This window comes from Delphinapterus leucas, chromosome 13 (assembly GCF_059928025.1).
Source record: "Delphinapterus leucas isolate spDelLeu-1000000601 "Yukka" chromosome 13, BTC_Dleu_Yukka2, whole genome shotgun sequence".
NCBI classification, from domain to species: Eukaryota; Metazoa; Chordata; class Mammalia; order Artiodactyla; family Monodontidae; genus Delphinapterus; species Delphinapterus leucas.
This window is the reverse complement of record NC_143141.1, coordinates 14,126,258-14,152,674: the sequence shown is the minus strand read 5'-3', so window position 1 is coordinate 14,152,674 and position 26,417 is coordinate 14,126,258. Positions and strand designations below refer to the sequence as shown.

General features: G+C 39.4%; 1 long non-coding RNA gene across 1 annotated transcript in view; it reads right to left on the bottom strand.

The window, feature by feature from the left end:
• Window positions 1–111: 111 nt before the first annotated feature.
• Window positions 112–26,417, bottom strand: part of LOC149747693 (uncharacterized) — a 68,908-nt gene continuing 42,602 nt past the window's right edge. Inside the window, exon 3 of the long non-coding RNA XR_016395360.1 lies at window positions 112–10,295. This is a non-coding gene — a long non-coding RNA (uncharacterized LOC149747693). The remainder of the gene's footprint in view (window positions 10,296–26,417) is intronic.

Here is a 26,417-nt window from a genome sequence, read left to right as displayed (position 1 = left end):
TCACAGGGTAAGTGCAGGTCCTCACAGGCATTTGGACCTCCTCTGGACACCCCCCTCCATTGGCAGACTCCACCCCCCCCTCCCCGCCACCACCAGCAGCAGATGGTGGGTCCTGAAAGGACTGCAACTCAGCACCAGGACATGCTCATACCTGGATTAGGGGTGGGCAAGAGGTATGATCTCAGCGACTTGTCCCCCAACCCTCTGCAGACCTGAGCCCAGGGTCCCACTGAGGGAGGCAGCGGAACATGGAAATGCCCCCCAGTGGGAAGGGCAGTCGTGGAGACGGAGAGACTGGGCAGGGGCCCTGGGCACCAGGCAATGGAGGGCCAGCTGCCAGGAGGCGGGGAGCTGACCGCAGGCAGACTGCATGTAAGCTGAAGGCTCCAAGGCCTCGGCACATGCTCCAGTGTTCATCAGACCTCACTTATAAAACACAAAGCCAAAGAAAAAATTATTTAGAATTTCAAGATGGCAACTGCAGAGCGTTAAACTCCAAGCAGCCGCAGGATCCCTCTGAACCTGGGGTCCTGAGCATCTACTTTGTTGACACACCCGTGAAGCCAGCTGTGTGGGATAGAATTATTGAAATCAGTGAAGGTCCAGAAAATTCTTTATTTTTTATCACATTTGTGGCATGCATAGTCTGCTATAGATGGTTTTATTTCTGTACGTAAACCTTCCTGGACACCGTCTGCAAGGCTTAGCTCCTACCCTTATCAGCTATTCTCTGGCATATTACAGCCCCTCTCTAAGCCTTATTTCTAAAACAGAAATAAAACAATGATCTCATGAGATTGTTATGAGGGTTTAATGAAGTAAAGCTGATAAGGCACTAAGCCCAGTGACTGGAATATGTTATGTACAAATGGACATACATACAGATATGTATTTACCCATGTACATGATACCCATACATCTCTGCTATGACACACAGGGATGGTACCAGAGTACGTAGAAGGTATGTAATAAATCTATTTTTTGGACAAAGAACATGGATAATAGGAACATTTTTAAAATGTCAATCTGGCTAATGAATGCTTTAGGTGAAATGCAATGCAAATATAAGTTGATTATTTAAAGAAGAAAGCAGAAAAGCTTTTTTCAAAAACTCAAACCTGTTTTGATGGGATAACTCAAAAACTAAGTGCAACTGAATTATGGACATAGAGAAAATGAAGAACATCCTGAAAACCTTGGTAAATCTGATTTCAGAATGAAAATAGGAAAGATGAAAGAAGTTGGAGCTGGAGAGCATGGAGAAGAGAAGGATAAGAGAGAACTTTAAAATAGCAATATTGCTTTCAATTAAAAGTGAGTATTTTGTTATAAAAGTAGTACATATTTATTATAGAAAACAGGTATTATCAAAAAGAAGAAAATCTAAACTATGCACAATCCCACTATTCTCACACAACAAACAAGTTTGTACCAGTTGATTATCCTACTGTAAATACAGGTTTGAACATATTGGGCATTTTCATTTTTAAAAATATTTGCCAATTTTACATCTGAAATGGCATCTCATTGCTGTTTTGATTTAAATTGCTTCTTTGAATAATAAATTACTTCTTTCTCATCTTGTAAGTTTATTGTTCATATATATATTTGTGTGTGTGTGTGTATTTTTTTGGCCGTGCCACGCTGCACGCAGGATCTTACTTCCCTGACCAGGGATTAAATATGCGCCCTCGGCAGTGAAAGCGTGGAGTCCTAACCACTGTACTGCCAGGGAATTCCCTGTTTTTCTTTTAAATAATCAGAAATATTTTAAAATGCATTTAAAAGGTACAGAAAATAATATAGCAGACAGTATTTCTATGTGTTTTTCAGAAAGAAAGCCTGTTAGGTGTGAGATGGGGGCTGTATTAACACAATCTACCATGTTGCTAAAAAAAAGTTAAATACTGATATGCAAATGTTTTTGTATATTAAGGTGCTAACCTTTTTCTATGACATAGAGCTTTTGTTTTAATATTTTTGACTGAAAACAAAAGGAAATTAGTTTAAATTAAAAAAACTTTTTTTTAGTTGGATATGAGAAACAATTTCCTGACGACGAAGAGAATAAATGCAGGAGAAGGAATTTGTCATTATGGAATCTCTGACCCACCATCTCTCTTCTATGATTCACCTTAAACTTAATTGGCTAGGAGACAGAAGCTAGACCAAGTGGTTGTTCACATTTTCCTAGATTCTAGCAAGCACTAATTTCAAAATTAGTAGGAAGAATTCTGGGTTACATGGCTAATTTGACTTTGTATGTTCTTCACCATTGCAAGCAGAATAGCTGTATCTTTGCAGGTCTTCTGAGTCAGAGCTGCCAAGTCCAGTGTTGTTTGGTGGTTGAATGTGAATGAATTATAATGAATGTGAATTCTGTTATATAACAACTGGGACAAGTGTTCCATTTATAAACAATTAGCATGCTTACTGCTGAGTATGGTACTTTTTAGAATTATACACAAATATTCTCTCTCCTTTCAGGCATGTGGTAAGAATGTTCTTTTCTGACCCCTTGGAGTTAGGTGAGGTCATATGACTTTCACTGGCCAATGAAATATGACAGGAAGTGACATTTTCACTTCCGGGCCCAAGTTAAAAAAAGTTTTATATATAGTTTACTGTATGTCAATTATACAGATTAAGTTTATATGTAAATAAAGTTTACTAAAGTTTATATATAAAGTTGATAATAAACTACATATGCTTAAAGTGTACCATTTTTACATGTGTAATCGTCACTACAATCAAGATAGTGAAGACATCTGTCACCTCTAAAAGTTTTCACTTGTGCTTTTCTAATCGCTCCCTCCCACACCTCCTTGTCCCCTATCTCCAAGCAGTCATCAATCTCCTTTCTGTCACTATAGATTAGTTTTGAATTTTCCACACTTTAATCATATAGTATGTACTGTTTTTTGGCTGGCTTCTTTCACTCTGCGTGATAATTTTAAGATTCATCCATGTCATTATATGTAGCAGTGGTTCATTCCTTTTTATTGCTGAGTAGTAATCCATTCTATGGATACGCCATGGTCTATTTATCCATTTACCTGCTGATGGACCGTTGAGGTGTTTCCAGTTTGGGGCTATTACAAATAAAGCTTCTGTAAACATTTGTGTACAAGTCTTTATATGGTCACAAATTAATTTTTCTCTTGAGTAAATACTTAGGAGTGAATTGGGTGGATCATATGGTCATTGTATGTTCAATATCTTAAGAAACTGCCAAATTGCTTGGTTGTAATATTGACATTGTCACCATAAGTTCACAAGAGTTTTAGTTTCTCCACATCTTCATCAACACTTGGTATGACAAGTCTTTTTAATTTTATTTATTCTAATAGCTAAGTAGTGTTATCTCATTGCGGGATTTTTTTTTTTGAATTTTAAAATTTTATTTTATTTATTTATTTTTTGTACAGCAGGTTCTTAATAGTTATCTATTTTATACATATTAGTGTATATATGTCAATCCCAATCTCCCAATCCATCCCACCACCACCACCCGCCCCCTACCACTTTCCCCCCTCTCATTGTGGTTTTAATTCACATTTCCTAATGACAACGATGTTGAGCATCTTTTCTTATGTTTATTTGCCATCTCTGTACCTTAACTTGTCTGTTCAAATCTTTTAGTCAGTTTTTATTGGTTTGTTTGTTATCTTATTTTTGTATTTTGAGAGTATATATTCTGGAATCAGATATATATTTTGCAAAGATTTTTCACAGTGTGTGTCTTGTCTTTTCATTTTCTTAAGAGTGTCTTTTAAAGAGTAGAAATTTTAAATTTTAACTAAGCCCAATTAATCAACTTGTTCTTTTATGAATTGTGTTTTTGATGTTTTATCTGAGAAACCCTTGCCTAACCCAAGGTCAAAAAGATTTACTCCTGTTTTCTTCTAATAGTTTTATAGATCTATGCTTTTTTTTTTTTTTGTGGTATGCGACCCTCTCACTGTTGTGGCCTTTCCCGTTGTGGAGCACAGGCTCCGGACACGCAGGCTCAGCAGCCATGGCTCACGGGCCAAGCCACTCCACGGCGTGTGGGATCTTCCCGGACCGGGGCATGAACACGTGTCCCCTGCATCGGCAGGCGGACTCTCAACCACTGCACCACCAGGGAAGCCCCATCTATGCTTTTACATTTAGGTCTATGACCTATTTTGAGTTAAATTTTGCATATGGTGTGAGTTATGGATCTAAGGTCTTTTTTTTATATGTATATACAATTGTTCAAGCAGAATTTGTTGAAAAGACTATTTATTCTCCACTGCATTGTGCCTTTGTCAAAAACCAGTTGTCCAGATATATGTATGAGTTTATTTCTGGACTTACTATTTTGTTCCATTGATTTATTTTTCTATCTTTATGCTAATACCACACTGTCTTCATTAGTGTAGCTTTATAATAATTATTGAAATCAGGCAGTGTTATACCTTGAAATTTGTATGTCTTTTTCAGAGTGGTTTGGCTATTCTAGATTCTTTGCAGTTCCATAAAAGTTTTAGCATCAGCCTGTCAATTTCTACAAAAAATCCTGCTGGGAGTTTGATTTTAATTGCATTGAGTCTATAGATTAATTCAAGGACAGTTGACATCTTTATGATACTGAGTCTTCAGATCCATGAACAAGGTATATATTTCCATTTATTTAGGTCTTCTTTAATTTCTTTCAGCAATATTTTGTAGTCTTAGTGTACAGATCTTTTACTTCTTTTGTTAAGTTTATCACTAAGTATTGCTTTTTTATGTTATTGTATATAGTAATGTTTTTATATTCAAATTTCTGATTATTTGTTGCTACTACAGAGAACTACAATTGATTTTTGTATATTGAACTTGTATCCTGCAACCTTACTGGTCTCAATTATTAGTTCTAATAGCTTTAAAAAAAGATTCCATCATATTTTGTACATAGGTGATTATGTCATTTGAAAAAAAAAAACCAGTTTGAATTCCTCCTTTTCAATTTGCATACCTTTTATTTCTCTTTCTTGTCTGATTGCACTGGCTAGAACTACTCCAAGTTTTGAATTAAAGTGATAACAGCAGACATTCTTACCTGGTTCCTGATCTTAAGAGGGAAGTATTTAGGTTTTCATCATTAAGTATAATGGTAGCTGTAGGCTTCTTTAGATGACCTTTATGAAACTGAGGAAGTTCCCTTCTAATTTTAGCTTACTGAGAGTATTTATCAGAAATGAATGTTGGGTTTTGTTTAGATAAGCTTATGATTTTTATTTTTAGTTTGTATGTTGAAGTATATATATTTTTTGACTTTTTTTTTTTGTGTGTGTGTGTGGTACGCAGGCCTCTCACTGTTGTGGCCTCTCCCGTTGCGCAGCACAGGCTCCGGATGCACAGGCTCAGCAGCCACAGCTCACGGGCCCAGCCGCTCCGCGGCATGTGGGGTCCTCTCGGACCGGGGCACGAACCCGTGTCCCCTGCATCGGCAGGCGGACTCTCTACCACTGTGCCACCAGGGAAGCCCCTTGACTTTTTTTTTTTTTTTTAGCTGAGCCATGCAGCACGCAGGATCTTCCCCCACCAGGGATGGAACCTGTGCCCCCTGCATTGGGAGCCTGGAGTCTTAGCCACTGGATCACCAGGGAAGTCCTGTTGCAGTACTGATATATTGATTGATTTTTAAATGTTAAATGGACCTTCTAAGTCTTGGTTCCAGGATATACCTCATTTGATCATATCAATATGATGTTTTATACTTTTAATGTATTATTGAATTCAATTTGCTAACGTTTTGTATAGAATTTTTGTTCATGAGGGATTTTGGTCTATAGTGTAATGCCTTTGTCTTGTTTCATTTTAAAGATAATCCTGACCTCTTAGAATGGGCTGAGAGCTATTCTCTTCTCTGATATTTTTGGAAGTGTTTGTATAGAATTGGTATTATTTCTTCTTTAAGTGTCTAATAGAATTCACCCATGAAGTCATCTCAGCCTAGAGTTTCTTTGGAGGAGAGTTTTGAATTATGCCACTTTCCTAAATAGATATAGTGCTCTTTAGATTATTTATTTCTTCTTGAGTGAGCTTTGGTAATTTGTGTTTTTAAAGGAAATTGTCTATTTCATCTAAGTTGTCATATTTATTAGCATAAAGTTGTTCATAATAATTCCTAATTGTCTTTTAAATATATGTAGAATCTGGGGCTTCCCTGGTGGTGCAGTGGTTAAGAATCCACCTACCAGTGCAGGGGACACGGGTTTGAGCCCTGGTCCAGGAAGATCCCACATGCCGTGGAGCAACTAAGCTCATGTACCACAACTACTGAGCCTGTGCTCTAGAGCCTGCAAGCCACAACTACTGAAGCCTGCGCGCCTAGAGCCTGTGCTCCACAACAAGAGAAGTCATCATAATGAGAAGCCCGCGCATGGCAACAAAGAGTAGCCTCCGGTCGCGGCAACTAGAGAAAAGCCCACGCACGGCAACGAACACCCAACACAGCTAAAAATAAATAATTAATTAATTTTTTTAAAAATGCACTTGCTCGCCACAACTAGAGAAAGCCCGCGTGCAGCAAAGAAGACACAACGCAGCCGATAAATAAACAAATAAATAAATGAAATAAATAAATATATAAAGAATATATATGTAGAATCTGAAGTGATATCACCTCTCTCATTCTTAATATTTTTCATTTATATATTCTTTTTTCCTTAATAAGTCTGGCAAGAATTTTATCAACTTATTGATTTTCTCAGAGAGGCATCTTTTGCTTTCATTGATTTCTCTATTGTTTTCCTGTTTCTATTTTATTGATTTATACTTTGATCTTTCTTATTTGCTTCCTTTGCTTACTTTGGGTTTAATTTGCTTTTATTTTTCTAGAGTGTGAAGATCATTAATTTGAATTCTTCTAATATAGGTGTCTGATGTTATAAATGTCTCCCTCAAAATTGCCTTAGGAGTATCCTACAAATTCTGATTTGTTTTATTTTTATCAGTTCAAAATAAGTTTTAATTACACTTTTAATTTATTTTTTCACCCATGTATTATTTAGAAGTGTGTTTTTTTAGTTTCCAAATATTTGGAGACTTTTCTGAGAATATTCTGTTATTAATATCTAATTTAATTCCATTATGGTCAAAGAACATAATGTTTATAGCTTGTGAATTGTGGTAGGAAAATTATAGCTTAGTGTCAACCAAAGGGAAACTATTATTTCTCAGGAAACCCTCACAGCCAACCAAAGTTGCTGTAATCATCTATTGATAGTTCCAGTTTAATTCAAGTTGACAAATATTTGTTGAACAGTGATTATATATGCTCAAGTCCAAAAATAAAGTTCCAAAAATAAGGAAAGTAGAGTGCCTGATCTCAAGGAACTTACAATCTAGATATGAACTACTGATACTAGGAAAGACATGGTAAAATCAAAAAGTAGATTAAACAAAGAAAAAGAAGGGTTCAAGGAAGGGAAGAATTGAGAACGGCTTCACATAGGAGGTGGGACTTAAGAAGGGTCTTGAAAGAAGTGTTCAAGTTTGACAGGTGGAGATGGTGGGATGGTCCTTCAAGCAGAGGAAACAGCATAAGCTCAGAGACAAGAAAATATAGTACATGCTTGGGGAACTTCACTTTGACTGAAGGTTAGGGGAGTGGTGGGAGATAAGGGGAATATTTTACAGGACTCTGAGGTCTTTATACGTAGATGAATAAGCATTTGGGCGCCATTAAGGTTTTTTGAGCCCAGAAGTTATTTTCCTTCACCCGCCACACTTGCTCTATCAAGTCCTGGTGGGACTCCATCCATCATAGAGCTCTGGAAAACGTCAAGTGGTTGGATTACATCCTTGACTCCCTTGCTTAAAAACCCTTCATTGGATCCCCACTGTACTTAGAATAAAATCAAAACTTCTTTTTGGACCCTGCATGGTCTGCCTTCTGACTATCTCATCTCCTACTGTCGCTTTTTAACTCTATTCAGTACATTCTACCTCCCTCAGCTTCCTCTCGCTTCCTGAAACATAATTAGGGTTTCTCGCACTCAGGACCTTTGAATTTTCTTTCTTCTCCTTGAACACTTACCCAGCTCTTTGCATGGTATGGCAGGAAACCTCTAAGATGGCCCCAATCATCCCTGCTTCTTGGTATTCACACCTTTGTGTTATCCCCTCCTCTAGAATATGGTTTGGATTTAGTGACATGCTTTTAGCAAATAAAATGGGGTACAGGTGATGGGTTACAAAAGGAAGGTGGTCCTCATTTGGGGTACACTCGCTCTCTCTCATTCTCTGGCTCACGTTGAGGGAAGTCAGCTGCCTACTGTGTGGTACACTGTGGAAAGGCCCTCATGGTGAGCAACTGATGTCTCAGGCCAACAGACAGCAAGGAGGCCTTCCAACAACCACGTGGGTCAGGTTGTAATCTGATCCTCCCCCAGAAGAACCTTGAGTTGACTGCAGGCCCAGCTAATACCTGGATTTTAACCTGTGGGAGACCCTGAGCCAGAGACATCCAGCCAAGCCATGCCTGGATCACTGACCCACAGAAACCATGAAGTAATAAATGTTGTTTTAAGCTGCTAAATTTTGAGGTAATTTCTTATGCAGCAATAAGTGACTACATATGGCTGGCTCAGACTCATTCTTCATGGCTTAGCTCAAGTGTCACCTCCTCAGAGAAGCCTTTCCTAACTAGCCTGGCTAAAGTAACTTTCTTCCTGCCCTGTCTCTTCCCAAAGTCACTTTCTAATATAGTGTCCTGTTTTCTTTTTTCCATAGAGCTTACTTTAATTAATCATTTACTTGTGTGTTGTCTGACATCCCACAACTAGAATGTAAACTCCTTAAGGGTAAGGCTGTTGCCTGACTTGTTCACTGCTCTATCTCCAACACCTAGAATGATGCCTGGTTCAGACCCTTGTTGAATAAATGTTAAGAGAGTAACGATTCTGCATTATTTGCTCCAGAAACTTCCTTGTGTTTAGCAGAGCCAAATCCTATGAACCGAGCATAATCTGTGCTTTGATAAGAACTTTGACAGCCAACAAAGCCTGGGGCTCTTTTCAGGTTTTAAAACAAGACGTGCTTTTACTTTATGATCAGGGAAGTAACTTGCCAGAGTCACAAAGCTAGTAAGCCGTGGAGCTGGGATTCAAACCGACATCTATCCGAGTTGAAAGCCAATGCTGCTGTAAAAAGTTACAACTATTTAAAACAAAATAGATAACAGGAGATAATGATCAACGGGAAGCCAGAATATTTTACAGGAAATCATGTAATGGTTCATGAACAGTTGAAGTGGAAGACAGCATGGGACCCTGGGATTACTTAGAAAACTCCTGTGTATTAAAAGGACCAAATGGGGAGCAGCCTAACCACGAAGGGTGTGTGGGAAAAAGTCATCTGTCACAGTAAAAGTACCCATACTACCTTGTCGCTTGCTGTCCTGCCTCCCACTCCAGGTGGTTTTGCAGGTGCAGGTGTCTGACCCTCTCCCAGGGGACTTTGGGTCCTGCAGTAGATTTGTGTGAGTCTTGCAAATTTTGCTACTATGACAACTCAAGGTGCAATGCCTAGCAGGGACTATAAGATGTACTACATTACAAAATAATTAAAGCCACACCACTGCCCACCTCTTCCCCTATCCTCTCCCGCCCTCAGTCTCCCCAGCAACAGCAAGAGTGAAACATACCAAGGATGCCATGTTCCTGGCAAGAGCTCTCAGAGGGCCTTGCATTCATGTCTCAGCTCTGCCATGTTCCACCAAACACTAGTGGTGGAACCTTGAGCAAAATACCTCTTGTGCGTTTCAGAAGCTCTCAGCCTCACCTCTTATTTTGGCCATTGATGAAATGACCAGTTCTATGCAAGTCTAGATGGTGTAGGCTGATAGCATCTAAGCTACATGCCTCTTGATTTCAGTCTCGGGGCTTTTCTGACATGCCTTGTGGTATGGCTACAGGACTCCTCCCAGCTCTCACTCATGTGCAGCTTGGAAGTACAGCACTTTATGTACTATGGGGGCAAATGCTGACTAATGGAATGGGGCTAGAGGTAGCTGATGTGAAAATTTGTCTTCTGTCTTCCTTGGCTGGAAAATTCTCAGAAGATCCCATGGAATCAAGCAACCAGTCTCTGCAATGCTGGTCAACTCAATACACATCCTTGTGTTGGTTTCCTTTCCTTCCCATTTCACTCCCTTCCTCCCTCACTCCTGCCCCCAGGATCATTTTCGCAATTAAACTACTCACCCAAAAGTTTTTGTCTTGGGCTTTGCTTCTGGGGAAGCACAGATTATTTAATCTCTCTGTGCCTCAGGTCATCGTCTGTAAAATAGGGAACATTTGTGTCAATTTCACAAGGTTTGTATGAATGTAAATTAATAATCTATGAAAAGCATGTAGGGGACTGTCTGCTACACAGCAAGCGTACTATGAATTCCAGCTATTGCTGTTGTTGAAAAAAAAGGGAGCTTCCAAGTGTATATGGAAAACCCAACTTGTCCCTAGCTCTGAGAAGAATCCATCTCAGTATGAAACATCTTTATTTTCTTCCCCAAACTTTCAGCTGGATGTTATATGCTATTCTACTGCAAGCAAACAAAAGAGAGAAGGATCTAGGGGTGCTCCACGTAGACAATTGGCACTGATGAAGTCAAAGACAAAGACGATGGGGAATTTTTTCACCCAAATTTAATAACCTGGGGATTGTCAGCATTGGTCACGTATGCATGCGACTCTGAGATGTCTTTTGCGGGGGGATATTCTCAAATGGGGATATATGGCTAGTGTTTACAGTCATTTTTAAGGTATAGGTTTGCAAGTCAGCCCTTTGTGAACTGAACGTGTCCTGTCCCTACTATGCCTGCTCTTTGCTTAGCTACCACAGGTGGTCAGCAGTGTCCTAAACTAGAGAGCCATGGAGAGCTATCCCCAAAGGCTTCCCCAGGCGTGAACAAAACTCTGAATATCAGAGTCAGCATTGGCTTTTCTTTCTCTTTCATAGGCCATACCAAATGCAACATCCATATTCCACAGAGCCTTCTGTGGAATGTCTCCCATAGCTGACCTCCTCTTTCCACTCACCTTTACTTTTCCTTACACTTCAGAATTTCTTCAAACATTCCTTGAAATACCTTTCCTCTGTTCTCTATCTGTCCAGTTCAGAACATCCTTAAATCTGCAGCTCTTTCCCTCTCCATGAAGCAACCTCAGATCCATGTCTTGCTAATTCTCCTGCCTCTGGCATGTTGGCTACTGATATCACTCACTTTAGGAGAAAAATCTCTTTGGAAGCTGCTCCCTGTCCTGGAATATGCTCTACTGAGCATATTCCTCTACTGAGACTAGCTGAAGCCCAGTGTCATCCGTTAAGCCACAAGCAGCTGCCTAAGCCCATGCTGACAATCCCCTTTCTCAGCCTCCAGCCTAGGCTAAGTCCATACCTCTGAAGCACCCATATATGCTTAAACATTTAGTGATACATTTGTATGTGTATGGACTATTCCTTGTCTCAGTTTGCTGTGTACAGAGAGTTTCAGGGCAATGACACAGGGAGGAGGAGCCCAGGCAGAGACCAATGATCTCCCTGCATCGAGGAGATCAAGCTCAAAGCACCTCAGACCAAAGAGGATAGAGTTTGCAGGACAGAGTATCAAGGAGGGAGAGCTTCACAGAGAGATCGCTCTGAAGATTTTTAGAGTGTGCCCTTTGAGTACTGATCAGCACATGTGTGTGAGGAAACTACGCAAAGCTAGGTAAAGAATCACCCATAAAGGTTAGAGGTAAGAGTGACTGGCATTCACACAGGCTGGAAGGCTGCCAGGTCATTGGGGAGCTTGCAGAGAAGTGTGTTGCCTCAAGAGGGGAATAATTAACTGCAAACTGAGCACTGGTCTGGTCCTACCTGACAAGTCATGAAAGCAAAACCCCAAAGTATTAGATTGCTTCCAAGTAACGTAACTGCATTCCAGAACAAATCTCAAGAATATCTGTAAGGATCAAAAATGTCCACCTGTGGGAAGGGGCTGGGGAGGGAGTTGAATAAGCAGAGCACAGAGGATTTGTTGGGCAGTGAAAATGCTCTGCCTGACATTATAAAGCCTGATATAATGCCATTATACTTTTATCCAAACCCATAGAACGTTCAACATCAAGAGTGAACCCTGGGACTTCCCTGGTGGTCCAGTGGGTAAGACTCCATGCTCCCAGTGCAGGGTGCCTGGGTTCGATCCCTGGTCGGAGAACTAGATCCCTCATGCCGCAACTGAGTCTGCATGCTACAACTAAGAGGCCCTCATGCCGGACGAAAGATCCTGTGTGCCGCAACTAAGACCTGGTGCAGCTAGAATAAATAAATAAATAAATAATATTTTTAAAAAAGAGTGAACCCTAAGGTAAACTATGGACTTTGGGTTATCATGGTGTGTCAATGTAGGTTCATCCTTGGTAAGTGTACGATTTTGGTGAGTGATGTTGAAAATGGGAGAAGCTATGCATGTATGGGGACAGGGGAATATGTGAGAAGTCTCCCTCTCTCAGTTTTGTTGTAAACTTATAATTGCCTTAAAAAATTGTTTTTTTAAAAAACCCACCTCCCAACAAGGTGAAATTAACAATGCCTGGCACCCATAGATTGCCAGACATGCAAAGAAGCAGGAAAATATGTCCCATAATGAGGAGAAAAATCAATCAAAAATGAACCAGAACTGACACAGCTGTTAGAATAAGCAGTCAACTAAATTAAAACAGCTATTATAACTGTATTCCATATGTTCAGAAAGTCAAGTAGAGATATGAGGATAGAAAACCATCCAAACTGAACTTACAGAGATGAAAACTACAATGTACAGGATGAAAAACACACTGGATGTGATTTGTTGCAGATTAGACATTACTTAGAAAATGATTCGTAAAGGGCTCCCCTGGTGGCGCAGTGGTTGAGAGTCCGCCTGCCGATGCAGGGGACATGGGTTCGTGCCCTGGCCTGGGAAGATCCCACGTGCCGCGGAGCGGCTGGGCCCGTGAGCCATGGCTGCTGAGCCTGCGCGTCCGGAGCCTGTGCTCCACAACGGGAGAGGCCACAAGAGTGAGAGGCCCGCGTACCGCAAGAAAAAAAGAAAAGAAAATGATTAGTGAAGACCCAGCACTAGAAAGTCTCCAATGAAATACAGAGAAAAAAGTGAATTTGAAAAAGAAAAAATAAAGAGCTATAAGGCAACTTCAAGCCTAATACACATGCAATTGGAGACCCAGATGAGGTAGAAGGGGAACAAGGGGAGCTCAACAATGTTTGAAGAAACAATGGCCAAAATTTTTTCAAATTTTGTGAAAACCGTAATTTTTCAAATTTCGTGAAAACCATAAACCCACAGATCCAAGATGCTCAATGGACCTTCAAAACAAGAACTATGAAGAAAACTACACCAAAACACATCATAATCAAATTGCTCAAAAACAATAACAAAGAGAAAAATCTTAAAAGCATCCAGGGAAAAAGCTACCTCACAGAGGGGCACATATAAGGAAAACTTTAGTTTTCTTGTCAAAAATAATATGAGATGACAGTGGGAAAATATCTTTAAAGAAATGTAAAAAAACAAAACCAAAAACCTGTCAACCTAGAATATTTTACTCAATAAAAATATCTTTCAAAAATTAAGGACATAGAGACAGAAAGTAGATTAATGGTTATCAGGGTCTGGGGGGAGGGAAGAATGAGGAGTGACTATTAACAGGTATGGATTTATGGGGACTGATGAAATATTCTGGAGTTAAATAGTGGTGATAGTTGCACAACTTTGGGAATATACTAAAAGCTACTGAATTATACACCTTTAAAGAGTGAATTTTATGATATCTGAATTACATCTAAATTTAAAAAAATCATAGACATTTTTAGACATACAAGAGATGAAAGAATTTATCATGAGCCAAACTACATTCCAAAAAATGTTAAAGAAAATCTTATGAACAGAAGGAAAGTGATACCAGATGGAAATATAGATCTACACAAGGGAATGAAGAGCACTGTAAATGATAACTATATGGTAAATATACAACTTTTTAAAATTTAAATCTCTTTAAAAGATGACTGCTTTTTAAATGAAAATGATGAAATAATAATAAAAATGCATTATGGGGTTTATAACACATATAAGTAAAATAAATATGACAATGATAGCATAAAGAGTGGGAGGTGAAATCACAACATATTCTACAGATATTAAAAGGATAATAAAGGAACATTATAAACATCTTTATGCCAATAAATTCAATAACTTAGAAACAATGGTCAAATGCCTTGAATGACACAAACTACTAAAGTTTATGCAGAAGAAACAGATGGACTGACTAGCCTTATATTTATTAAGGAAACTGAATTTGTAGTTAAAAACCTTCCCACAAAGAAAACTCCAGGCCCAGATAACTTCACTGGTGAATTCTACCAAAATTTAACAAACAAATAATATCAGTATTATACAACTTCTTCTTTGATATCAAAACCAAAGAAAGACATTATAGAAGAAAACTACAAAACAATATCCTTTATAAACGTACCTGCAAAAATTCTAAACAAAATCTTAGTGAATCAAGCCAACAATAAATAAAAAAGATAATATATCGTAAGTAAGTGGGGTTTATCCCAGGAATTCCAGGTTGGTTTAACATTTGAAAATTAGTCAGTGTAATTTGCCATATCAGTAAACTCAAAAAGAAAAGTCATATGACCATCTCAATAGATGCAGGAGAAGTATTTATCAAAATCTAACATTCATTCCTGATAAAAATTCTCAACAAATGAGGAATAGAAGGGAACTTCCTCATTCTGATAAAGGGCATCTACAAATTCCTACAATACCATCACACTCTATGGTGAAAACGGAATGCTTTTCCTTTCTATTTAACATCATGCTGGAGATTCTACGCAGTGCAATCAGGCCATAAAAAGAAATAAAAGGCATCCTGATTGGGCAAGAAGAAGCAAAACTGTTTTAATTTGAGATGATATGATAGATGACATGTAGGAAATCCAATATACTATCCCAATTCCGTTGTGGGTTTAGAATAAGTGAATTTAGCAAGTTTGTAAAATACAGGAGCAATAGACGAAAATCAATTGTCCTACATATTAGCAACAAGCAACTGGAAATTGAAATAAAAGTTTCCATTTACAACAACCTAAAAAATTGAAAGAGATAATTCTGACAAAAGATATGAAAGACATGCACACTGAAAACTATGAAACATTGTTGAGAGAAACTAAAGAACAGAGAGTTCATGGGTCAGAAGACTCAATATTGTTAAGATGTCATTTACCCACAAATTGATATATAGATTTAATGCAATCTTAATCAAAATCCTATCAGACTTTTTTATGGTAGAAATGCAAGCTGATTCTAAAATTCATATGGAAATGCAGGGACCTGAAAACATCATTGAAAAGTAGAACAAAGGTAGAGAGCTTACATTATCTGATTTCAAAAATTATTATAAAACTACAGTAATCAAAATTGTGTAGTACTGGCACAAAATTAGGAAAATATATTAGTGGAACAGAATAGAGAGTTCAGAAATAAACCTATATATATATGGACAACTTATTTTTTACAAATGTGCAGGACAATTTAGCAAGAAAAGATAGTCTTATCATTAAATGGTGTTGGAACAATTGGCTATCCATATGCAAAAAAAACCAAACACACTGTATTTCAGTCCATATCTTGTGTCATATACAAAAATTTACTCAAAATAGATCTTTGGTCTGAAAGTATTAAATTTTTAGAAGAAAACAGGGGAGATAATCTTTGTGGCCTTGGTTTAGACAAAGATTTCTTAGATATGCTATCAAAAGTACAATCCACAAAAAATAATTAATTGGACTTAAAGTTAATATTTCTATTCTTTAAAGATACTGTTAAGAGAGTGAAAGGAGTAGCCATAGACTGAGAGAAAAATATTTTAAAATCACGTATCTTATAGAAGTCTTGGATCCAGAACATATAAAAACTCTCAAAAGTCAGTAATAAGCAAAAAACAACCCATGCAAAAGTTGGCAAAAGATTTGAATAGACAATTAAAGAAAAGATACACAGATACATAGCTGGCAAACAAACATCTGCAAAAGTGCTCAACATCTTGAGCCATTAGGAAAACATAAATTAAACCCATAATGAGATATCATTATACACTCACTAGAATGGCTAAAATTTATAATTCACCGTTCCAAGTGTTGGCCATGATGTAGAAGAGCTAGAACTCTCACACACTGCTGATGAGAATATAAAATGGTATGTCCACTTTGGAAAGACCATTTGGCTTTTTTTTTTTTAAGTTAAACATATACCAACCCTATGACCCAGCCATTCCACTCTTAGCTATTTTCCCAAGAGAAAAGAAAGCATATATCCATACAAAGATTTACATGAATGTGTATAGTGGCTTAATTTGCAAGAGTCATGTATTCACTCATCTAAAACTCACAATAGTATCCTATGAAGTAGATTCTCTCATTCTCCCTATTTTCCAGAGTGTTGTTAGGAATGGGGGAGAGAAATGTTGGGTTGGCCATTTACACTTGTCTACCATATCGGCTAATAATAGCACCTGACTCAAATTTATATATAAACTTATTTTATATTTATTGTGGTGGTTTCTCTTGTTGCGGAGCACGGGCTCTAGGCGCGTGGGCTTCAGTAGTTGTGGCGCTCGAGCTCAGTAGTTGTGACACGTGGGCCCAGCCGCTCTGTGGCATGTGGGATCCTCCTGGACCAGGGATCAAACCCGCGTCCTCTGCACTGGCAGGTGGATTCTTAACCGCTGCGCCACCAGGGAAGTCCCACCATCTATCTTTTATGTGCAAGCAAATACAATCCTAACTTATACAAATGATTAAGTAATTTATAAAATTCTCAAGCTAGTGTATATAGGATGGATAAACAACAAGGTCCTACTGTATAGCACAGGGAACTATAGTCAATATCCTGTGATAAACCATAATGGAAAAGAATAGGAAAAAGAATATATAAATGTATAACTGAATCACTTTGCTGTACAGTGGAAATTACAACATTGTAAGGCGAAGTTATTCAATAAAATAAAATAAAATAAATAATGTATACAATTCCTAAGTGGAGGTGTTGCATGATTTTATTTAACTGTGACAAGGTAAACATTGTCAGAAAAAGCAGAGTCAGAAAGGTCTGAAAGCATAGGAAATGCTGGCGTGGTGTGTTAGTGACAGAGCAGCAGGCAATGGCTAACTGACCCAGGGAGAATGTAGACAGTGAAGAAGAGAAAAGGGTCAAGGTAAAAACCCACAAAAGACCACATCGTGGGGTAGGGAAGAAGGGCCAGAGAAGGAGAAAAAGAAGGAACGGCCAGACCCAGGAGGAAACCAGCAGTGGGGTTACTGGCTGGAGAAGGGAAGAAACAGGGAGGACAAATAAGCTGTTAACATATTTGAAGGTTTTCTTGTGGAAAAGAGATTAAATTTATTCATATAACAAGTATGTGACAATTATTTACAGGCATCCTCGGAGATATTGTGGGTTTGGTTCCAGATCACAGCAATAAAGCAAATATTGCGATAAAGCAAGTCACGTGAATATTTTGGTTTCCCAGTGCATATAACAGTTATGTTTACACTATACTGTAGTCTACTGAGTGTGCAATAGCATTATGTCTAAAAAAACAATGTACATACGTTAATTAAAAATACTTTATTGATTAAAAAAATGCGATCATCTGAGCCTTCAGCGACTCATAATATTTTTGCTGGCGGAGGGTCTCTGCCTCAATGTTGGTGGCTGCTGACTGATCAGGGTGGTGATAGCTGAAGGTTGGGATGGCTGCGGCAGTTTCTTAAAATAAGACAACAGTGAAGTTTGCCACATCAATTGACTCTTCCTTTCAAGAACGATTTCTCTGTAGCACGCAATGCTGTCTGATAGCATTTTACCCCCAGTAAAACGTCTTTCAAAATTTTGAGAGAGTCAATCCTCTCAAACCCTGTGCTGCTTTATCAACTACTTTTATGTAATATTCTAAATTGTTTGTTTTCATTTCAATAATATTCATAGATCTCCACCAGGAGTGGTTTCCATCTCACGAAACCACTTTCTTTGCTCATCCAATAAGAAGCCATTCCTCATTCGTTAAAGTTTTCCCATGCAATTGCAGCAATTCAGTCACATCTTCAGGCTCTACTTCTAATTCTAGTTCTCTTGCTCTTTCCACCACATCTGCAGTTACTTCCTCCACAGAAGTCTTGAACTCCTCAAAGTCAACTTCTTCCAAATTCCTGTTAATGTTGATCTTTTGACTTCCAATGAATCACAAATGTTCTTGGTGGCATTTAGAATGGTTAATCCTTTCCAGAAGGTTTTCAATTGACTTTGCTTAGATCCATCAGAAGAATCACTGCCTACAGCAGCTATAGCCTTATAAAATCTATTTCTTACATAATAAGGCTTAAAAGTCAAAATTACTCTTTGATCTATAGGCTGCAGAATGGAGATTGTTAGCAGGCATGAAAACAGCTTTAATGTTGTCATGCTTCTCCTTCTGAGCTCTTGGGTGACCAGGTGCATTGTCAATGGGCAGTAATATTTTGAAAGGACTCTTTCTTTTCTGAGCAATAGATTGCAACAGTGGGCTTAAAATATTCAGTAAACCATGTTGTAAACAGATGTGCTGTCATCCAGGCTTTGTTGTTCCATTTATAGAGCACAAGCAGAGTATATTTAGTATAATTCTTAAAGGCCCTAGGATTTTCAAAATGGTGTGTGAACACTAGTTTCAACTGAAAGTCACCAGCTGCATTAGCCCCTAACGGAAAGTCAGCCTGTCCTTTGAAGCTTTGAAGCCAGGCATTGACTTCTCCTCTTTAGGTATGAAAGTTCTAGATGGCATCTTTTTCCAGCAGAAGGCTGGTTCATCTACACTGAAAATCTGTTGTTTAGTGTAGCCACCTTCATTAATGATCTGAGCTAGAGCTTCTGGATAACTTGCTGCAGCTTCTACATCAGTGCTTGCTGCTTCACCTTGCACTTTTATGTTATGGAGATGGTTTCTTTCCTTAAACTTCATGAACCAGCCTCTGCCGGCTTCAAACTTTTCTTCTGCAACTTCCTCACCTCTCTCAGACTTCATAGAACTGAAGAGAGTTAGGGCCTTGCTCTGGATTAGGCTTTGGTTTAAGGGAACATTGTGGCTGGTTTGACCTTCTATCTAGGCCACCAAAACTTTCTCCATATTTGCAATAAGCCTGTTTTGCTTTCTCATCATTCATGTGCTCACTGGAGTAGCGCTTTTAATTTCCTTCAAGAACCTTATCTTTGCATTCACAACTTGGCTGTTTGGCGCAAGAGGCCTAGCTTTCCACCTATCTTGGCTTTGACATCCCTTCCTCACTAAGCTTCATCATTTCCAGCTTTTGATTTAAAGTGAGTGACTTGTGACTCTTCCTTTCACTTGAACACCAACAGGCCATTGTAGGGTTATTAACTGGCCTAATTTCATATTGTTCTGTCTCATGGAATAGGGAGGCCCGAGGAGAGGGAGAGGGACAAGGGAATGGCCATTCAGTGGAGAAGCCAGAACACACACATTTATTAAGTTCACCATCCTATATGGGCATGGTTCACGGCACTCCAAAACAACTACAATAGTAACATAAAAGATCATAGGTCACTATAACAAATACAATAATAATGAAAAAGTTTGGAATATTCTGAGAATTACCAAAATGTGACACAGAGACACGAAGTGAGTAAATGTTTTTGGAAAAATGGTTCCAATAGACTTGTTTAATGTAAGGTTGCCACAAACCTTCAACTTGTAAAAAACACAGTATCTGTGAAGCATGATAAAGTGAAGCACAATAAAGCAAGGTATGCCTGTACATAACACAAGCGGTAAATTAAAACCCACTTGGTGGGACTTCCCTGGCAGTCCAGTGGTTAAGACTCCACACTTCCAATGCAGGGGGCATGGGTTTGATCCCTGGTCGGGGAACTAAGATTCCACACGCTGCATGGCCAACAAACAAACAAAACAAAACAAAAAAGAACCCACTTGGTGAAGGTGAAGGTCAGGGAATCTGTTTCAATTCAACATGGAGTAGAAATTAGTGTTCTTATCTATTCAGGATACCTTTGCCTCCCCAGCTTCTTCTGTTAATAACGTGGTCCTTGTTATAGCAGTGGACAATAATATTATTCCATCTCTCTTGACACAGTGACTGGTCCAGGGATGGGCATAGGACCCCAGCCAGGACAATCAGAATCCTTATCCATTTTCTAACAGGACTGGTCTTCTTTTCTTCCCTTTCGGTCACTGAATTTTTTGGCTGTGGGCCCAGAGCTGTTGGAGGGCATACGTGCTGGGTATGGAGAGTCCGTCTGCAAGAGGAGGTCTTCAGCACAAGTTTTCCTAACATGAATTAGTGATGAGGTTATTGATTAATTAGAGAACATGATCTGTGTGATGTGCCAACTGCTGTTGTTATGATCTCATTTAGAACTAGCAAGCAGAGTACAAAGAAAAAAAAAACCCCAAAAAACCCACATAGTTGGAAGCAATACCAGCTGCAATGCCTGAGTGACTTCATGCTTTGCTTACCTAAGCAGTGGGTTGTAAAGTTGATGACAACGTGTGCAGGTGGAGGCATACCATCATAAGGATGGTGGAGGCAGTAAGAGTCAGTACTCTTGAGTAAGAGCCATGTGTGACGTAGGCATAAAAGACAATTATGAAGGCCTTCCCTGGTGGCACAGTGGTTAAGAATCCGCCTGCCAGTGCAGGGGACACGGGTTCGAACCCTGGTCCGGGAAGATCCCACATGCCGCGGAGCAACGAAGCTCGTGCGCCACAACTACTGAGCCCACGTGCCACAACTACTGAAGCCTGCGCACCTAGAGCCCGTGCTTCGCAACAAGAGAAACCACCGCAATGAGAAGCCCGTGCACCACAACGAAGAGTAGCCCCGCTTGCCTCAACCAGAGAAAACCCGTGCCCAGCAACGAATACCCAACGCAGCCAAAAAAAAAAAAAAAAAAAAAAGACAATTACGGACCTAGAAAGACTTAGATTCATACAAGGTTAATATTATCGATGAGAAGTGTTGGAATAAAAGAATATAGGTCACTAAATGCTATGCTTCTCAGTAAGAAAAGAATCCTATAGCAATCTAAAGAAGGGAGGGGAAAGTCTATTTAAATTTAAATCTATCTGATTACCCATATGAAATGCCATTTTTAAGTCAAAACTAAGACACTTTCTGAGATACTGAACAGCTAATTACAGTTCAGTTATACAGTTCCTATTTAATTTCCCAGGAACATAATCTTAAATTGCAACTAGTGGGATTTGGGAATGCTCAGGCAAGGGGTTTGCAATGAGTGTTGAAGGATTGCTTGACATAGTAATGAAGATGATATAGAAAAATATCCCAAGCTAAGGACAGTAGCATAAGTAAAAGAATGGAGAGAACAGTGAATACAGCATGCTACCTTTTGTATAAGGAAAGGAAACGAAGTGCATATTATTTATTTGTATAAATGCTTAAAGGTTCTGTGTACTCATAAGAACCTAATATCAGGGTTTGGAGTCAAGTATGTGGTCTGGGTGGATGGGGGATAGGGGTGGAGGGAAGACTTGACTCCCTCCACCCCTATCCCCCCATCTTTAAGGTTCAAGAGAGAATTAAGTGGGCAGTAGACTAGGGTGGCATTAGATCAAACAAAACCTCGAATGTTTTACTACAAGGTTTGTACTTTAGTTTCTGGGTAATGGAAAGCCACCACAGAGTTTTAAATATACGCCTGACATAATAAAGTCTTCATGGAAGGGGTAAGAATTTGCTCTGTAACCTGAAATGCAAGTACTATTATACTCTTTTGTGTTCCAAAATCAAATCAAATTTGCTTCATTCCCCCATTTGTCAGAGTTGCAAAAACCCAGTTTCGTTGCAGGTGAAGGTGTTGGGGAGGAGTTCTCCCCACCCTCCCAATTCCATTAGGATCATAGAAGAGTCTGGGAGCTTATGGATGTCCTAAAGAGAAATCACTCAGCCTGTGACCCAGACTTTGCCGTTTCTCCCGATCCTGGAGCAGGACCAGCTACGTAATTTGCAGGACTCAGTGCAAAATGAAAATACAGAGCCCCTTGTTCAAAAATCGTTGACAATTTCATGGTGGCGACAGCAGAGCACTAGACCCAGTGCGGGGCCCTTCTGTGTGTGAGTGCACAGACCCATCTCAGACGCATGAAGCTGGCCCTGCCCTGAGGGCAGGCAATCTCATGTGGGTTACGCTACCTTGCGAAACTAAGCTCCAGGAGTCTCCACTGGAGTAAGATCTGAGGCCAACAGGATTAAAGTAGTGCACAAACGGTGCCCCTTAGAATGCTTCCCAAACTTTAGTGTGCACGTCAATCACATGGATAGTGCTAAGATGCAGATTTTGACTCTGGGGTAGGTCTGGGGTAGCTCTTGAAATCCTGCATTTTTGCAAACTCGCACCTGCTACTGGTTCTGTTGGTCTGTAGATGACATTTTGATCTACAAAGCATTACTCCATAACCTTAGATGTACCTAATCTTCAACCCTCAGACTCCCCTCCTGACTCTCCAAGAGTTCAAGCTTGGTGTCCAATCTTTTATGTCACAAAACCTCAGCTGTTAAGGGCAGGGAATGAGGTAAATATCCCCTTCTGTCCATAACCTAGAAGACAAGTGGTACTTGAATTTCCTGATCAGGGTACCTGGACTGGTCTATTTTATAAGGATAATGCAGGTGTCAGCATGAGGCATGGAAAAAAAATCATGAAGAGATAGAGGCAGCTGTAATTAGGCAAGAGTTGATAAGGTCCTAAATTGGGGTTCCTTGAGGATTAGAATGGAAGCAGTCAGAAGAGGCTTTTCAAAGGTCAACTCAGCTGGCTGAGGAAGCCAACAGGATGCTAGCTGAAGAGGGAGAGGGAGGGAATGGAGGTGACTCCAGAGTTTTGAGCCTGGATGTGCCTAAAATGATGAAGCTGCCACTAACCCAGGGGGGCAGAAAGAGCAGCAGGTTTGACGGGACACGAGTTCAGTTTAGTCACACTAAGTTTTAGGGGCTGTACGTCCTTATATCTAGGAGAAATCTTAGGCATCTAAGCAAGAAGAAATCACAACAAAATGGTAAAATAAATACAATAATGGGTAGCAAATGAGTATGGATGTAAAGTACAAAGTTTTTAGAAATAAGAATGTGAGGACACATGTTCAGTGAGTGGAAGAAATCTGAAATAATGCGTGGGGAACCTGTTTTGGTAGTGCAGGCCAGTGCTACTAAGAAGTTCTAGGTGAAATAAAAACTTTGCTCATAAGCAGGTATGTAGCATTTTCTCCTATCAAAAACTGTGGGGAATCTTTCAGAAAATCTTTGTTTGAAGCTTCCTGGAAGACTGATTCGGTCCCTGCCATATCTGCTCTGTCATTAAATATAGAATCTGAAACGCTGGAGTTACTTATCTGATACCTTTTATGAGCACTGCTTGTGCACAAAACAGTCGTCTGTGTTCTCTTTTAACGTGGTCAAATGAATATATTTTGGTATGTAAATTTCTTTTCTTAGTTTTAAAAACAAATTGCAAACAATTCTACAGAAAAGAAATCATATGTATAAAACAACTCGCTACAGCTTTTTGGATCTTTCTTCAATCCTTATTAGTGTACTACACGTGATTAATATATTCCTTGTGGGATTGGCTGTGAATCATCGGTGTGTAAGTTGTTTAATGACCACATACTCCACCATCCCTTCTCAGAACACCCTTTGCAACGTGACCTAGATGTTCTTCTCATCAAGGTATAGAGTCTATTGCCTCCCCTCTTGGATTCTGCTGGCTTGTGACTGGCTTTGATCAAGAGATTGCAGTTTCTGCTCTTGCCCCCTTGCAATGCTGCTACCACCCTGTGAAGAAGCTTGACTTGCTATGAGAGAGTATGTAGAGAGAAAGGCCTACCTTTCGGCCAGCACCAAACTCCAGCCAGGTGAATGAAGCCGTCTAAGGCCATCCAGCCCTAGTCGAGCTGCCAGATGACTGCAATCACAAGAGTGACCCCAGGTCAGGCCAGCTAAAACGCCATGCAGCTAAATTCAGACCAAATTGCTAACCCACAGAAGTGTGAGCAAATAAAATGGCTGTTTTACACCACTAAATTTTAGGGAATTCCCTGGCAGTCCAGTGGTTAGGACTGCACTTTCACTTGTTGAGGGAGTGGGTTCAATCCCTGGCTGGGGAGCTAAGATCCCACGCGCTGCATGGTGTGGCCAAAAGGAAAAATAAAAAGCCACAAAATTATAGGTAGTTTGTAGGGCATAATAGATAACTGATATAATTTGGTATATTATATTTGCATTCTAATTTTGGAATTATTATTTTGATATAATTTTTTATGTATTTGACCAAGTTGCAAGACAATTTAAAATGGTTATATGCAATTCTATTGTATTCCTTTACCACAGTTTACTTAAACTTTTCCCAGTAATTGGACATTTGGTTTGTACTTTCCATTTTTGTGGATAATACTGTTCTAAACATGTTTTTACAAGTGCTCTCTAATTTTTTTCCGTTATTTCCTTAGGAAATTTTTTTTACCAAAAGTGGAATTGGTGGGTGAAGTGATGTCAAGTATTAATTCTCATTACATACTGCCTGACTGCTTTCCAAAAGATTGTTATCAATTTACAGTGCAGCCAGCAATATATCTGTCTCTCCATACCCAGTTACCAAACTTTCTAAAAATTTAGCAATTTTTGTTTATTTTTAATTTTTTGGCTGTGTTGCGTGGCTTGTGGAATCTTAGTTCCCCAACCAGGGATTGAACCTGGGCCATGGCAGTGAAAGCGCTGAGTCCTAACCGGTGGACTGCCAGGGAATTCCCAGCAATTTTTAAATGAAGATGTAACATATATACAGCAAAGTATGCAAATCTTAACTATATGTCTTGATTAATATTTACAGAGAGAGAGAGAGAGAGAGAGAGGGAGGGAGGTAGATAGACAGAGATAGAATCCATGTAGTCACCCCCAGATGAAGAATTGGAATGTTTCTGGCTCCCCAGCTATTTCTCTTGTGCTCCTTTCCAGTCAATACCACTGCCAGAAGTAACCACTCTTCTGGTTTCCATCACTCTTTCCATCTACTCTTTCACTTTATATAAATAGAACCATGCAGATTGTATTCTCCTGTGTCTGCCTTCTTTTGCTCATTATTATGTCTGTGAAATTCATCCATGTTCTTGTTGTGTATGGCAGTGGCTCATTCTTTTTTATTGGTAATATTATCCCTTGAGGATGCCACAGTTTCCTTATCCATTCTTCCTTTGGTGGACATTTCAGTAATTTCAGTTTGGTGCTAATAAATAAAGTTTTTTAAACTTTTTTTCACTTATTTTAATAGTTCAATAGTTGTGTGTTGATACTTTAGAAGTGTTTCAATACTAATTTCTTCAATTACTATTGGAGTATAACAGAGGAGGGACTAGAGATGAGTCTGAATGAGTGAGCAGGGGCTAGATTATGAAGGACCTTGTAAGACATGCTGAGGAACTTTGTGGCATGGACAGAGGGAAGTCACTGAGGGATCTGAAGCAAGAGAGGGAACTTATCAAACTTGCATTTTAGAAAAATGACTTTGGCAGTAGGGAGGAGAACGGATGGTTTGAGGAAAACCCTGAAGGTAGATTTCTAGGCAGAAGACTATGGCAATAGCACAGGTGAGAAATGAGCTGGGCCTGAACTAACACAGGAGCAGCAAAACTTAGTGTGTGTTGATATTTGAGGGATGAGGAATTAGGAAGATCTAACTGCTGGGTAACTAGGGTGGCAGTAGACGCATTGACTAAGACAAGGAATGCAGATGGGAAGCAGGAGGAGATAGAACCATAGGAAAGATAATGAGTTTATTTTGTATTTGTTGAATTTGAGATATTTGTGGAATGTCCAGGTGGACAGGACTATTTGTCAATTGGACGCGTAGGTCTAGAAGTCTGGAAGTGGCCCTGGTAGAGGCGGAGATTTGGGAGATCACCAGCACATAGGGAGAAGAAGAGATAAGGTAGATAAGGTTAGTTAGAATAGTCATTGAGGTGGAAGGGGTGGGCAATGAGAAGCCAAAGAAGAAGCCTGAAGAAGAGAGGACCAAGGTAAATGGGAAAGCTGTGGCTCTTACGGTCCAGGGGTTAAAATTTTCAGAAAGAGAGTATCTCAGAGAGGTAGGTGAGATAAGGACTGCATAATAACCTCTGGATTTGGAAACTAGATCATTGGTGAGCTTGCCACAGCAGTTTCAAAGGAATGATAGCAGTGGGTGCCAGATTGCTGCAAGTTGAGAAAATGGATGGCAGTAATTAGACTTTCCTCTTGAAAAATTCAGTTGCAGGTAAAAAGAAAGATGACAT